Source organism: Haliotis asinina, chromosome 2 (assembly GCF_037392515.1).
Source record: "Haliotis asinina isolate JCU_RB_2024 chromosome 2, JCU_Hal_asi_v2, whole genome shotgun sequence".
NCBI classification, from domain to species: Eukaryota; Metazoa; Mollusca; class Gastropoda; order Lepetellida; family Haliotidae; genus Haliotis; species Haliotis asinina.
Genome location: NC_090281.1, coordinates 80,453,000 through 80,467,617, shown reverse-complemented (window position 1 = coordinate 80,467,617; position 14,618 = coordinate 80,453,000). Strand labels below are relative to the sequence as shown.

General features: G+C 39.9%; 1 pseudogene; it reads right to left on the bottom strand.

The window, feature by feature from the left end:
• Window positions 1-838: 838 nt before the first annotated feature.
• On the bottom strand, window positions 839-11,917 carry LOC137272044 (uncharacterized; annotated as a pseudogene).
• Between the last annotated feature and the right edge of the window lie 2,701 nt (window positions 11,918-14,618).

The window sequence follows — 14,618 nt, the reverse complement described above, 5'->3', positions numbered from 1 at the left end:
ATTCTCGTGGTGGCGACGTCAATATTGCAATTTTTTCGTGAGAGTTTTGTCAAGTAATTGTTCAGTCTTCACGACAAACATATTGTATACCCTCTGTACAAAAATTGCTCGTGTGCATGGAACAGTAATCACAATTATGCGAAACGTCTTGCAAAACACATTCATATGTTTTTGGTTGCATTTTGACAAGTGAAACATTATGGTTGCGTTCAATACAATTAGTGTTCTGCACTAATTTCACTACTTAGAACGCATATTTAGGATTGCAGCAACAATTCCACCTGTCTACTTTCTTTTGCTCATCAGTTCATATTAACATAATTCTGACAAATGATGTGGACGTCACATATTTAACACCATGTCTCGAGGTAAGGTTTACTGGTTGCAAAGTTCAAGATTATTCTAGTTGTGTCGCCAAGTACCAAGTGTGTGTGTGTGCGTGTGTGTGTGTGTGTGTGTGTGTGTGTGTGTGTGTGTTTGTGTGTTTGCTAATAATAGTCAAGATTAATTAGGGTTTTATAGTGCTTCCCAACAGTTACCATATCAGTTCCACATGGATAGTACATTCAGATAGATTTCACTGACTTCAAACTGACCAGTCCATGTTTTCATTCTTTTACCAGAAGTGACAGATACTTAAAGAACAATCTTTGAACGTCCAGGAATAGAAGTATCTCCATTCAACTCCCAGAGCAGATTCAGTACAAGAGCCCTCGGACGTGAAGTTCAAGACTTGAAGGGGACTTAACCCACTAAGTACACACTCAATTCAAAGTATACGCTTGAGTCTAGTTCTTAATAGCAATCAGAACAAGACACCACCAGACCTCGTACACATTTAGTCTTCCTCGTTGCCATGATATGGGCGGATTTTCATACTTGTATGTGTGCAGACATGGCCACCTCCCCATTTCATTCCCCTGCTTGTGGTGTCGTTGTAAAGACCATTGAGGTTGGAGCTGTGACAAGCATTGTACCACCAAGCTCCATGATATTTCACAGCACAATGCTCAGTCGTTGTTTGGTCCAAGTCCAGGTTTTTAGTACTGAAGCGCCGTGAATTATGCCACCCCATCTTGTCCCCTGAAAGAAAGTTTCATGTGATAAAATCATAGGAATTTGAAGCGAGAATACAATTACATTAACTGCGATTATTTTATTAACCATGAAAACGGTTTGTTTCTAATGAGCCGGGCCGAAATATAGACACAAGATGTTTATTGAAACTGTTTTATATAATAATTGAAATTAGTCTTTTGACAGTCTAGATTCTCAACAGTAAAATACTAACATATGGCGATATTTCACAATCTCATTCTGATGAAGTAAAACAATTCCATTTTCAATACGCCTATGTTATGCTGAGTATTTGTGCCATCATTTACGATTGTAAAGGGTTGCTCGTATTTACTTAACTCTGTCATGATAGGTTGTCATGACTGTTTCCTTCACTGTAATGTGAAGGGACTGATCCATTTGCACATAACCATTTCATATGAGGTTGTAAGATGAGTGTTCCCTTATATCAAATCCTGCTATGTCAATGCATAGTTTCTAACAAGGTAAATGGACTAAATACAACGTAAAACGTTTTAGAGTTTTGATCTAAAAATCATTCAATCTATTTTTAGATGTCTTTAAACATCACAAAACCAGAAGAGCGGCGTTCGTGGAATATAAGCTTCAACAATTCTAAATAAAACGAAAACAATCAGTCTTGATTATACGAGAAAATAACTATTGACAGTTACCTGAATTGCCCGTGAAGCCACTGACGGCAAGAGTGTAGAAGGTTGACATGTTGCCTAGACGGAAGTTGATGTAGTGGGCAACGCCAGTCTCCCCGTCACTAAACGTGAGGTGTACTCGTAGTTCGTAGGTTGTCTGTTTGGTGACACGGTGTATCTTCTCGTTACCTGAAATGGCATAAAGTATGTAATACTGTCTCGAGTTCATGTATAAAACAATAACGTTAGTAAAATCATGCATATACGATAATGCCAAATGAAAAGTCACATTTCCACCTTTTAAAGAATACAAGAAACAAATTGAAACTGTGCATTGTTCTGTTTCTCTGAAACTGAAACACTCAACACTAAGAACGTCAATAGTGAGTGAGTGAGTGAGAGAAAAGCCTAACGTTTGATGTGTTTCCTAAAAAGTATGTTGGTGATATTTGGAATATACGAGTAATTTGTATTTTCCTTTCTTTCCACGAGAAAAGTGCCCAGTAAAGTCTCTTAAACGTGTGTCTTTGTACACATCGAGCCTTACCCAGCCAGAACACCCCGGTGAGATTGCCAAAGCCATCCATATACTCAAACTAAGTCCTGTAGAAATCCACCTGGCCATCTACTCTCCGTTGTATCACCTACAACATAACACATTCCATGTAAGCATCTACAGAGTCCATCATCAAGTTGAGCTTAGAATCATAATCATGTGTGGTGGCTGTTTCGCAAGGATTGTAGCTGACATACCCTTGGATCATCTATAGAGGCACAAATTCATCATAAAGGGCCTCCAAATGTAAGGAGTTGTTACCATACATTAATAATCTTCACACACCCATACCTTTACCTGTTTCCGTACATAAAGTAAACTAATACGCAGAAAACTCCATAAACACGAGTATGATTGGTCATATAAAAACTTGCCTCTGTAGTATGGTAATGATACATACATGGTATTTTATGACAAATCCAAAAAATACCTTTGATCTTTTTAAGAATCTTGAAATATGTACTGATTGTGTGAAGAATGAGACTGATGTTATTGCACCACAGTACCTTTGAAGTCTGAAGTCTTTTGGTAAGGACAATTCTCTTTCTCACTCACTATCAAAATGCAGAAAGTAGGAAGAATGGGCCTGGTGTTTTGGTACTACTGAAACTGGGGTAGTTGCTTTTGGAGAGTGTTTTATTTCCAGTTCCCCACTCATATGTTTTCCTGGGTCTGTGATTATTCGTTTAAGTTGTCGGCAATTAAACCACTTTTGGAACCAAGCACACGACGAGACGGTTACATAGCGCATATACTTACCAGCCAACCGCCTCCATCTTGGGTCATGTCACAGTATGCTTTGAAGGAACCTTGTTCGTCTGAGGGTTGTATCTTGTACACGCCATCTTTAGCATTAGGATACTCCTTCAAAATGCTTGCACAGTCTATAAAAAGATATAATGTATGTTCATTATATGGAAGTGAAACCTTGTGATGCCTTTTCCAGAAGGTGCTCCTTCAAACACTTGCACAATCTAAACATAAATGATGAGCATCCGTTATATGAAAGTTGAATCTGGTGATGCTTTTTTCAGAAGGCTTTCACATATATGATGCTTTCGCGTATGGACTTCTGGACGCAGATATTAAAAAGCCAGACATGGCCTGTAAATCTACATCCTGTTGGGATTCAGCCTCCGGAACCATACATTTGTGTAATCATACCCAAAATATTGTTGCTGCTGAGTGAGTAAGTGAGTGAGTGAATGATTAGTATCTTTAAGGAAGCAACCCACTAGAAAGGCGTTCAACACATCCATTGGAGTACTAAGGAGAATAAACATGTAACATTGTCTGACATATTTAACGCCTTTTCTCTCGTACTTACCTTGAGCAACAAAATGTAACGTGGTCTGACTTGGTATAATGCAAAGAACATCATTTAAGCTTGGCAACATGCTGCTCAGTTGATCAAAATGTAGCGTTGTTGACAGTCGTGACACTAGGGACCTGTTTGTTTTTATGGGTACATACTGACACACAGTTAAAAAACACTCAAATCTTCAGTAAGGGGAGAACGAATATGATTTTCGGCCTCTTTCAGAAATAATCCCTGCCATGGTGAGAGACAAAAGAACGTGGCTTCAAATTCGGTTTCCATGTTTCCAATCGACCTGGATCTTTGTTATGGCTCGGGCTTTAACAAGCAAGCTATTACCTGGACCTTTTGGTGAGATGTTGAGATGAGGCAGGGATGGAACACGCACATGATTTAAATATGACACAGCCATGGGGATCGAACCATCGACTGTGAGGTGTCCGTGTAGACACCCTGTTCATAAGGCCATTAATAGGATCAAAAGTTCTAAAAATGTTATAGTGGAATGTAACACTCACCAGTGTAGTTGACAGATTCACCTTGACAGACGTCGTCACTCGATGCCAGGTATGTATCCATGGTAGTCTGGAATTCCTTGTACTCTTCTATCAGTTGACAATGTTTCTTTACTATATTTGCATTGGTTGAAAATCCAAATAGGAGCTGGGAAACACCAAGTATCCAAATCATATTTTATGGTAGCATTCTCGAGCATGTATAACTCGTCCATAAGAAGACTTTAGTGGTTGACATTTTTGCACCAGCCATAAGAAGGTAATGTCTATACAACCAAGTGAATACTTTTAGATAACGGAGATGATGGCGACCTACCACGACTCTGACGTCAGGCTTCCGCGCTGTCAAACCAATCTCTTCTAGTCTGTTTCGTACACTTTGACGAGATATCCTCAGAACTACAGGCACCTTGGCTGCTGTGCCTTCACCCGTGGCAGTTCTATATCAAGCAACTGTATCCAGAAGTACCGATCTTGGGCTGCAGTGGTAACTCGAGGTCTGCCTGTACTGCCTTATACTTGTTTGGTTGCAACGAGCTGGAGCCATGATACCTTGCTCAGACAAAGATTCAGACGCCTGGCAACAGAAGATTAGTAATCTGCCGCACGCATGCTTTCAGTGGCGATGTTCCGTGTCGCAGAGTCAAGACGCGACGTAGTGATTTGACTTTGAAACTCATTCAAAACGAATGCCAATTTCTGAAAGTAATCTTGATTTTGTATTGCCAGACAGTGAATGCTTTTTGCTGCACAGTTTCAACTGGAAGGTGATTTTTGTTGCGTTCTGGCGATGCCTTTCTAATCCTTGAAAGAAATCTCAGCAAAATCAACATTTTCAGGTACAGTCGACCTTTTACTTATGCAAATGTGTAACATCATGTTATCAACACTTTTGTTAGATATTTTGATGATTGTTTGAAGACAATAGAAACTTTATGGATGCCTAAAAGTACAAATCGTTTATGCGTTTCTTTTCTGGGATAGTATATATATAATCTCTTCAATCATGCGGTTAACAATTTGGAAATATTAAGCTGATTTAAGACTGTAAATATCACATTGTGGGACGAATGAGACGTTACTGTACCGCAGGATCTTTGATGGTTGTTTTAGTTAGTACAATATACCTTCTCACTCACTACTCAAAATGTATTTATTTCTGTGAATTAATTGTTGTGTCGTTGAGACTCGGATGGTTACCTAAAGTCGGTGCTCAGCTCAGGTCCGACGAGATATTTATGGAGCGTATATTCTTACCAACCATGTTGGGTCATGTCACAGTACGCTTTGAAAGAGCCTTGTTCGTCTGAGGGTTGTATCTTGTACACGCCATCTTCAGCATTAGGGTACTCCTAAAAAATGCTTGCACAGTCTAGAAATAGAAATGTTAATTATGTGATTAATGTTATTAATTATGATGCCTTTTTCAGAAGGCAAGGTGCTTCCGATGCGTTCACAGATGTGTTTTTGGACACGGGTATTCAGTGACCACACATTAAATCTACGTCCTGTTGGGATTCAGACACGGACCTTGTCCGTTGCAGTTCCAGTTAAAACAAAGCTGGTGAATGGGTGATGGAATGGTTACAAAACAATTTTAGTTTGATGACCCGCTTATGTACCCTTTTGCAAATAATTGCTATACCGTGGATCGGTAACATCATGGTGTATCAGTTTGATGTGGTGGGAACCCGGAACGTCTTAGACTGAAGTGGAATCTGGTTAAAATGCTAAATAAGGACGGATCGTGGAGACTAGGTTGCCTGGACAAACTCAAGGCCGGCCCAAGAATGCCCGGGTTAGAATATTGACCTTTAGTGAACCATACTTGCCGTAAGAAGCGACTATAAAGGGATCGGTTGGCCTGGCTCGCTGACTTGGTTGACACGTGCCATCGGTTCCTAGGCTGGCTATTCTCGAAGCGTTCGTAGCCCAACGAACTTCCTAAGCCTTCCTTCTTATCACATTAGCTACGATCAAAGTTAAGAAATTCTTAGGGATACGAACTGTTCGAGAATAAGAGTACAGTTGCGCAGATCGATGCTCATTCTGGTGATCACTGGATTGTCCAGACTCGATTATTTACGGACCGTCGCCATATAGCTGGAATATCGCTGCGCTCGACGTAAAACTAACCTCACTCACGTACTTGGCACAAATGATAAGCACACACTTGGTGGGGGTGTCTGGTTACTGAATACTTGGTTGTTAATGTTCACGATTATTGCATGTGTGTCGCCAAGGACACGATTATTGCAGGTGTGTCGCCAAGGACACGATTATTGCAGGTGTGTCGCCAAGGACACGGTTATTGCAGGTGTGTCGCCAAGGACACGAATCTGGAAGCATTATTTATATACCAATCACAGCAACACACCATCGGCTTCCCACACATTTAGTATTCCATGCAGCTATGTTGCAGGCGAACTTTCCAACGTGTATGCATGCAGTTCATATTTAAACCCCATTTCATTGTACTCGTCGATCTGCAGTTGCAAAGACCACTGAGACTGGACACGTGAGAAGCAATGTACCATCAAACTCTGTGAGTCCTCACACAACAGTTTGGCGTCCTTTGTATATAAATGAGCATGAATTATGCACTAGAAGTGAGACGGAGTGTGACACGACCGAAGTGGTTAACCCCATCAATATACTGATATGACAAGATAAAATCTGTGTGATGCTGCTCCCAAGTACAGTGGACACAGTTTGAATGTCCGCTAAAGCAAATTGTGTGGATAAACAATTGTTGGGGTCAAAACTGAAGGCAGACCTTCAGGCTGCAATCCAATCAGATGATGTGGACACGTGACGGTTTCGGTGTACCCAGTTTGCCAGCAGACAGCAGGGCATTTCCTGGGATTATAGGACACGCATGCATGAGCGTGTAGGGCAAGTTGTTACCTTGGTATACAAGCTACCCATACAACTGACACTGTGACTTCATTCATTCATGCATTTATTTCAACACATATACTATTAAAAAAAGAAGAGGATATTCCATTTTGAGAGCATGCCACTAGCCAAAGCCAATGAATATGAGCAATATATATCCACACATATGAAACATTTCCAAAGGAATGAAATATGTTGTCACATTTCCCCTTAATTCTCTTCAATTTATGCTTCCTCCTCGGCTTCATCATTTGAAGTTCATCAATCTTGCATATCCAATGACAAAAGTATCCTGTATATCATCATCACCATTAATCTGATCAACAATCTCATCAACAGCATTATGAAATACAACCATTAGGCAACAACTTTGAATTAAATTTGACAAGCTTAATGGCGTTCAATAATGTTTGTTGAATTCATAGACAAACATTATTATTCTAGAAACGTACGAACCACGACATTGTAACTCCACGTAAACAGACGCCTTCTCAAAGTGTCACGTATTCACTCTGACCAAATAAATTAAGCTTCTACGAGAGGGATGGGTAATTGGTGTATGAATAGTCCCCGTAATCAGTAGTTCTTCAAAGGGTAACCAGATCTATGTAAACTTACAGTCCTAGAGAGTATAAGTCAAGTTCATTTTAACCAATATGCTGTAGCTGCTGAAATATGCGTTGATATAACATTTTAAGATATTATTTGTCACGTTGTACTAAGTTAAATAGACCTACCAATAAATAAAGCATAACCCTTTTGAAGTCATCATCCCTCACAACGCGTTTTGCAGGGTCCATGCAATTTCGTCGCAGAACATAACCTTGCCCATAGGTGGGTTTGCTGGTGAACTGGTGCCTTTGGGTAGTTTTGTATTTCTGAATAAAATACTTTTTCGCAATTCCGCGGCAACATTTTTGTCGTTGGAAATTAGGGGCCTTGCGATTTTTTATAGCAACACTTTTCAATACTCGAATTCCACTTTGTGGGTATCCTTCAAACAGCTATTGACAAATTAGTAGTACCAGTGTATTTCCACTATCAACATTACTGAGATACACCAAACTGTGGGAACATTCAAATATTCAGTTGCTGATACAACAATTGTAATATGAATAGTGTACATATGCATGCTTTCGTAAGATCAATGTGAAGAACAATGTAACATTTTATACCTAGTTGACATATTTATGAAAAGTGTTTTATTGATGATTTTGTCTTCTGGTTGTCTTCCTTGCGATACTACAGACAATATAAACATGACAGTATCAAGCCTGCTGCAGTTAATATTCATTCATTTGTCTGTGTGTAGTGGGCGGACTTTCATACTTGTCCGAAGACAGGACTTGCTACCCCATCTCATTCCTTTTGTTGTGGTGTCGTTGTAGATGCCGTTGAGGTTGGATAAGTGGCAAGCCTTATACCACCATGCTCCCAGGTAACTGACAGCACAGTTTGCGGTCTTGTGTGTGTCCAAATCCAGGTTCTTGGCGGAGAAACGCATTCTGTTATGTGCAGTCAGATAGTCACCTGCAGTTGAACCATTCTCATGTACACGTAAACTGTGAGTAACTGTAAATGATAACTAGGCGTAAATGAGTTTTAACCTTTTGTGTTAACATGTAAACATATGAGTCCTATATTGCTGATGTTGTTTGCTGTGAATTTTATGAAAGTCTTAATAGTTTATAAATGTACGATATTAATAACAACAAATTTAAATTTTCTGTGTTACATGAAAAATGTGTTATGAGCGAACTTGTGAAATGAAGGAACATAGGAACATATATGTGATAACGTGGAGTGAAAGTACGTTGTAGCATATGTTATGTATCTGTGATGATGTGGAGTGAAAGTACGTTGTAGCACATGTTATGTATCTGTGATGATGTGGAGTTTAAGTAATATATTTTATTAGTGAAGTTGTGGCGTGAAGATACATTGTAGTACATGTTTTGCATCTGCGATGGTGTGGAGGTTAAGTAAAAGGATATTGTAAAGGTACATTTTAGCACATGTTTTATATCTGTGATGATGTTGAGGTTAAGTAAAGGTATGTTATGACATATTTCATTAGTGAAGTTGTATGGATGTTTGTTACATAATGTACTCTAGATACAACAGTAAATTGTCGAACATATTTTATCTCTCCGTCCAATCGCAAACTGTTACTCAAAGAACTTTAAAATATTTGAAGAAATATATACCCGCACTTCCCGAGAATCCACTGACGACAATCCTGTAAAAGGCTGACATGTCATCCAGCCTGAAGTTTTTGTAGTGACCATATGCAGCTTTGCCATCCATAAACGTTACGTCAACTCGTAACTCGTATGTTGTCTGGTGGGTTAGACGGTGTATCTTTTCATTGCCTGAAATAAATAATGGACTTTTTGTACCTCATGTGTAGCAGCATCAACGATCTGTACAGAGAAATGAAAACAACATGGATCATTTTAACAATACACTGGTGTGTCTGTATTTGCATAAACATATTTTTGCAGGTTCTTCAGAGGCATGTAGAGGATGGTATTCAGGTATAACACTATGGGAGGCAACTCCTTCTTCATTGTATTCACAACGTATACACAACAATAGCCCAGAAACGTTGTGATTTTTTGTAGTATGTTTTCCTTCTTGTGTTTCTTTGTAGCGATTTCTGTTGATCTGTACACTAAAGGTCTAATTTCGAATCAACTGCAAATAACTTATTAAAATCCTATAACTGGAAACTAAACGTTTTCTTGCTCAATGCACGGAAGTAGCAATGATGATGAACATCTTGGTGGCGAGTCTCTCTGGTAAAAGTGTCTCTAGGAAACATTCCAGATCCGTGTGTACAAATGCCTGCCTGGATTTGTTATTTAGGAAGACGTTAATGACACACCATGTGTATGTCTATGTGAACATTTGTGTGAAGAACAGATCACGTTTTCAATCTACATACTTGCTATTATTCTGCTAATCTATGTTAGTGTAATAACGACGTCTTTTCAAAGGCACATCGATTCAACTTTAATAGAGGATTCAGTGACATTTCATGTTCAATATTCACTGTAACTATGTCTCTGTACACATCCTCACCCAGCCAGAACTCCCCGGTGAGATCGCCAAAGCCATCCATGTATTCAAACCAAGTCCTGTAGAAATCCACCAGCCCCTTCTCCCTCCGCTGAATCACCTTCAAAACAAAATATACATATGTGCTAAAATATGTGCTATGGTTTTAAAATATAGGAGATGCACTTTGTAGGTGATGCTTTACAAATCTGAAACAATCAACCTCCGATTTATTGTCCAACGTATCCCACATAGTATTTCCAAATATCATTTGTCTTTACAGCTGTTCTATTCTAGACATGTCCTAAAAGCCTTTTATCGTTAGTTTTGAATGAGTTAGAATATGAAAGTAGTATATAATTGAAAATGGCCTTTTGAAATAGTTGACTAATGTAGGAGTCTAGTGGTCACTACTCGTGTCTCTTTAACTATTATTCGTTGCCCAGGTCGCCACAAGAGATCTGGCACAACGCCGAACAGCATTTACATTCACATACAGACTTTCGTGAAGTAGAACATGACCCCTAAGTCCTAGTTTGTTTTCCGTTCTTGCTGTCGATGACACAGCGATGAGGTTATCGTTGCTTCAGCGTTAGTATTCTTACCAGCCAGCCGCCCCCATGTTGGGTCATGTCACAGTACGCTTTGAAGGAGCCTTGTTCGTCTGAGGGTTGTATCCTGTACACGCCATCTTCAGCGTTAGGATACTCCTTCAAAATGCTTGCGCAATCTAAAAAATATATATTCGCATTGAACATATGAGAGCTATACAATATTCACGAATAGTTCTGGTATTGTCTTTAGAGGGATCTTCATAGAGATTTTATAAGAAGAATTTGTATTCATACATCTCAATTGATGGAGCACCAAAAACGTGTGGGTGTCGTCCTTTACACATTTAAGAAACGGCTACGATTGTCGCAACTCACTCTTATACCTGGTAAATGTCACATCATCGCAGTGTTTCCCTTTGGCAAAATACACAGCTAATGTTCAAAGTACGACGTGCGAACGTGCAACAATTGGTCAACCATTGTCAAGCACTGGTACCGCTTTGGCACATGGAATTACTCACATGGTGGCTAATTTTATCACGTTTGTCTGTCTAGTAAGACCAATTACAAACCAACGCCACAGTCCCTAATTATAAGTTGATGTTGTGCGCGCAGATATGTATTATGTGAGTTACTATTGTATAGATCCCAGGTTACAAAACAGTTAAAGTTAAGCGACGGAGCTCAAGGAATGTTCTTCAATGGGTGGTCGAGTTTGGCAGCGAGGCTCGACAACAGTTTCTAGACCTTCTGCCCTGGCCACGTGTCACCCTAAGAAAGTGAGTTTGATCATAATTACCCCTGTTCACCCTGCAGGAATGGGTACCCGGTGGGATAATGGCCATGGGTTATCCAGCGCACGTAACAATGTTCATTGTGTCGTTTGTGCTTAGATTATACCCATGCGGCGTGGATTTTGCCACTGTATCAGTGGATTTACCCAAGTCGAAAGTCACTAAAACATTTTGAGAGTACTGTCGGAACACCGCTATACATTGTTCTCATGTTGGAAACTAAACAGTCCTTTAGGGTAACGAACGATCGTATTTTCAAGTACGCTATTCCAACGAACACCTGAGTCATTTACTACGCTACGCGGACCTCATAAAGAAACACTCACCAGTGTAGTTGGCAGATTTGCCTTGACAGACTTGGTCACTCGATGCCAGGTATGTATCCATGGTAGTCTGGAATTCCTTGTACTCTTCTATCAGTTGACAATATTTTACAATATTGGCATTGGTTGAAAAAGCAAATGAAAGCTGGGAAACAACGGGTATCCAGATCATGTTTTATGTCTCAGTCAAAATACTTACACCAAATGTGAATAGCATGTACGAGGGACAGACAGCTATTACAGATGCGGATGTACGTGGTTGCGAATGTTGGAATGTGAAACTAATTGGCTCCATGATGATTTTTCGTCACCACACGTGCCACTTCTAATTAATTCTCAGAAAACAGCATGGAGTTCCGTTACTCTGTTTCACAAATTACGATTCAGTTTCCACACGATAACCAATAGCAATCAGGATGTGTTTCCGACAGCCATGTTTTCCTGAATTACCGCGCGATTGCCTGGACTTGTTCACATTTAAATGCGTGTGTACAAATACTACCTCAGCAAAGTAAATTATTGAAATATATCACCGTGTTTTAAGGAGACTGTTATAAAGTTAGAATTTCATCCGTTATACAAGAAACTTATTACAAATCTATTATTGAGACGTACGGTTATTTTGTCATAGAAACAATGCTATTACTGCTGGGTAATAAACTAAGGGGTAGAGAACAGGATGAATGTCAGTCACAGATGCACTTCTTAAAGTAGAAACGGATATAAACCGAGGAATGTTTCCGATCACGAGGTACGACATGAAACCATGGAATGATGTAACATTTAACGTAATTAATCTCCACTGCAGAGGCAGCCCAGACCAGTGGTTGAAGCGTTCGCTCGTCACGTTGACGATCCGGTTTCGAGTTTCTACATGGGTACAACCGAGGGATTGTATAGGTCATTTGACAAGGGTGGAACAGGCTCGAACACTTTAGAGAGATACCGTCAGCACTAGAAAGTATTGCGGGTTGCAGAATTAGCAGAATGTTCGCGTCGGGATCGATCAGTTCCACATCTGATAAAGAGCTTGCCCTATTCTATCCAGGCCACGTCACCAGGTAATGGAGAGAGGGATCAAGTAAGCCTATGTGAATATAGAACCTTGCGTTGGGTTATTCGTTGTATGCCAGAGTGCCAGTACACGAATGCAATGTGGTAGTTAGGAGACCTCTCACTCCTTGACGTAGCAGTCCCGGACGGAACCAAGCGAGTGTGTAACTTGAGCTTACCCCTGACAATGAGGAACGACCATCATGATAAGAACTGGTAATAGGGTTTACTAACTCCCAAACCCCGGTTACGACAAAACTGACCTTTAATACGTAGAACGTTCTCACACTGACTTTATGTCACAAATGCAGCTCTATATAGGCTCCCTGATTTAACCAAGCCATGTGTTTAACTGCTTCACATGCTCAGCTGATATAACCCATAAAAGCCGTACTGTGTCTTCAGCTGATACAACGGTACTATGCTCAGTTTATATTACTGTACTGTGAGTTCAGCTGATATAACGACACTGTGCTCACCTTATATTACTGTACTGTGAGTTCAGCTGATGTAACGGTACTATGCTCAGTTTATATTACTGTACTATGAGTTCAGCTGATATACCGGCACTGTGCTCAGCTTATATTACTGTACTATGAGTTCAGCTGATGTAACGGCACTGTGCTCAGCTTATATTACTGTGCTATGGGTTCAGCTGACATAATTTGACTATGTTTTCAGTTGTCATAAAATCATAAAAATAGTACTATGTATGAATGAATGAAACTGCAATGTGCCCTGCTGATATATGTATATATGTAATATGTATTCAAAAAAAGAAAAGAAAAAAGTCAGAGAAAGGATAGAAAGAAAAACATTAAACAAGTGTAAAAACTGTCAGTGGATATCTCTCTGTCCTAGTGCACAATTATACAAATACACTTGTTCAGCTTGTTCACATCAAGTAAACACTAATGCATTGCCTGACCGTGTCACAACTGGTTGGGTCTATCATTGTGAAGGGGTGCACCCCTTGGTAAGTTGTCAACATGTCCGATACCCCTGACATGGTCGCCGTTTGCCATGTCAGTTGTCATGTCAGCTTTTCTCTGCTACAGATGGTACAGTGATAGCGGGAGTGAATCGGATTGTGAAAGTAACTGACGTCCGTACGTTGTAAAGTTGGTAAAACAATCTAGATAGCATGTGACTGTATAAACAATTCAGTTAAAACATGAAATAATTTGTTTTGAGAAGTGTTGTTTTCCGGGGCAAGTTCAGTAACAAATCCATGTTTGGCACGAACTCAACATTAATAACATTCTCTGCTCCCCTATGTAATGAAGTTAACTCGACCTACCTTTAGTGCCATTGGACTCCTTGGTCATGCATATGTAGAGTAGTTCAGGTGAAGCTGAACAAGTTCAAAGCATGAAAAACACCATAACTGTGTATAGAAGAAGTGCAGCCAGTTGCTTAAAGGATATCATTTATAGGCCTTCTCATCGCCACACACGCACGCGCTCGCACTCACACACACACGTAAACGACAATGTCCTGAAGTGGAGGAAAGATTATGGTTTTACACCTCCATTAACGCAATTCTTTTGGCAATATTCCAGCAATATCGGGGACATCGGAAATGGGCTACTTACATTGTATGTATGTGGAGATTCGAAACAGGATCATCAACGTGATGAGCGAACGCTTCAACCACTGGGCTACCCCACCACCCCTCCTGTGGAGATTAATTACGTATTATCACAATATCACCACCACAACAATCATCGCAACAACACATACAACTAACGAGCTTCACAAACTTACTAAATCCTAGCAATATTACCACCGAGGCAATAAATTAGAAACAAAGCGCAAGA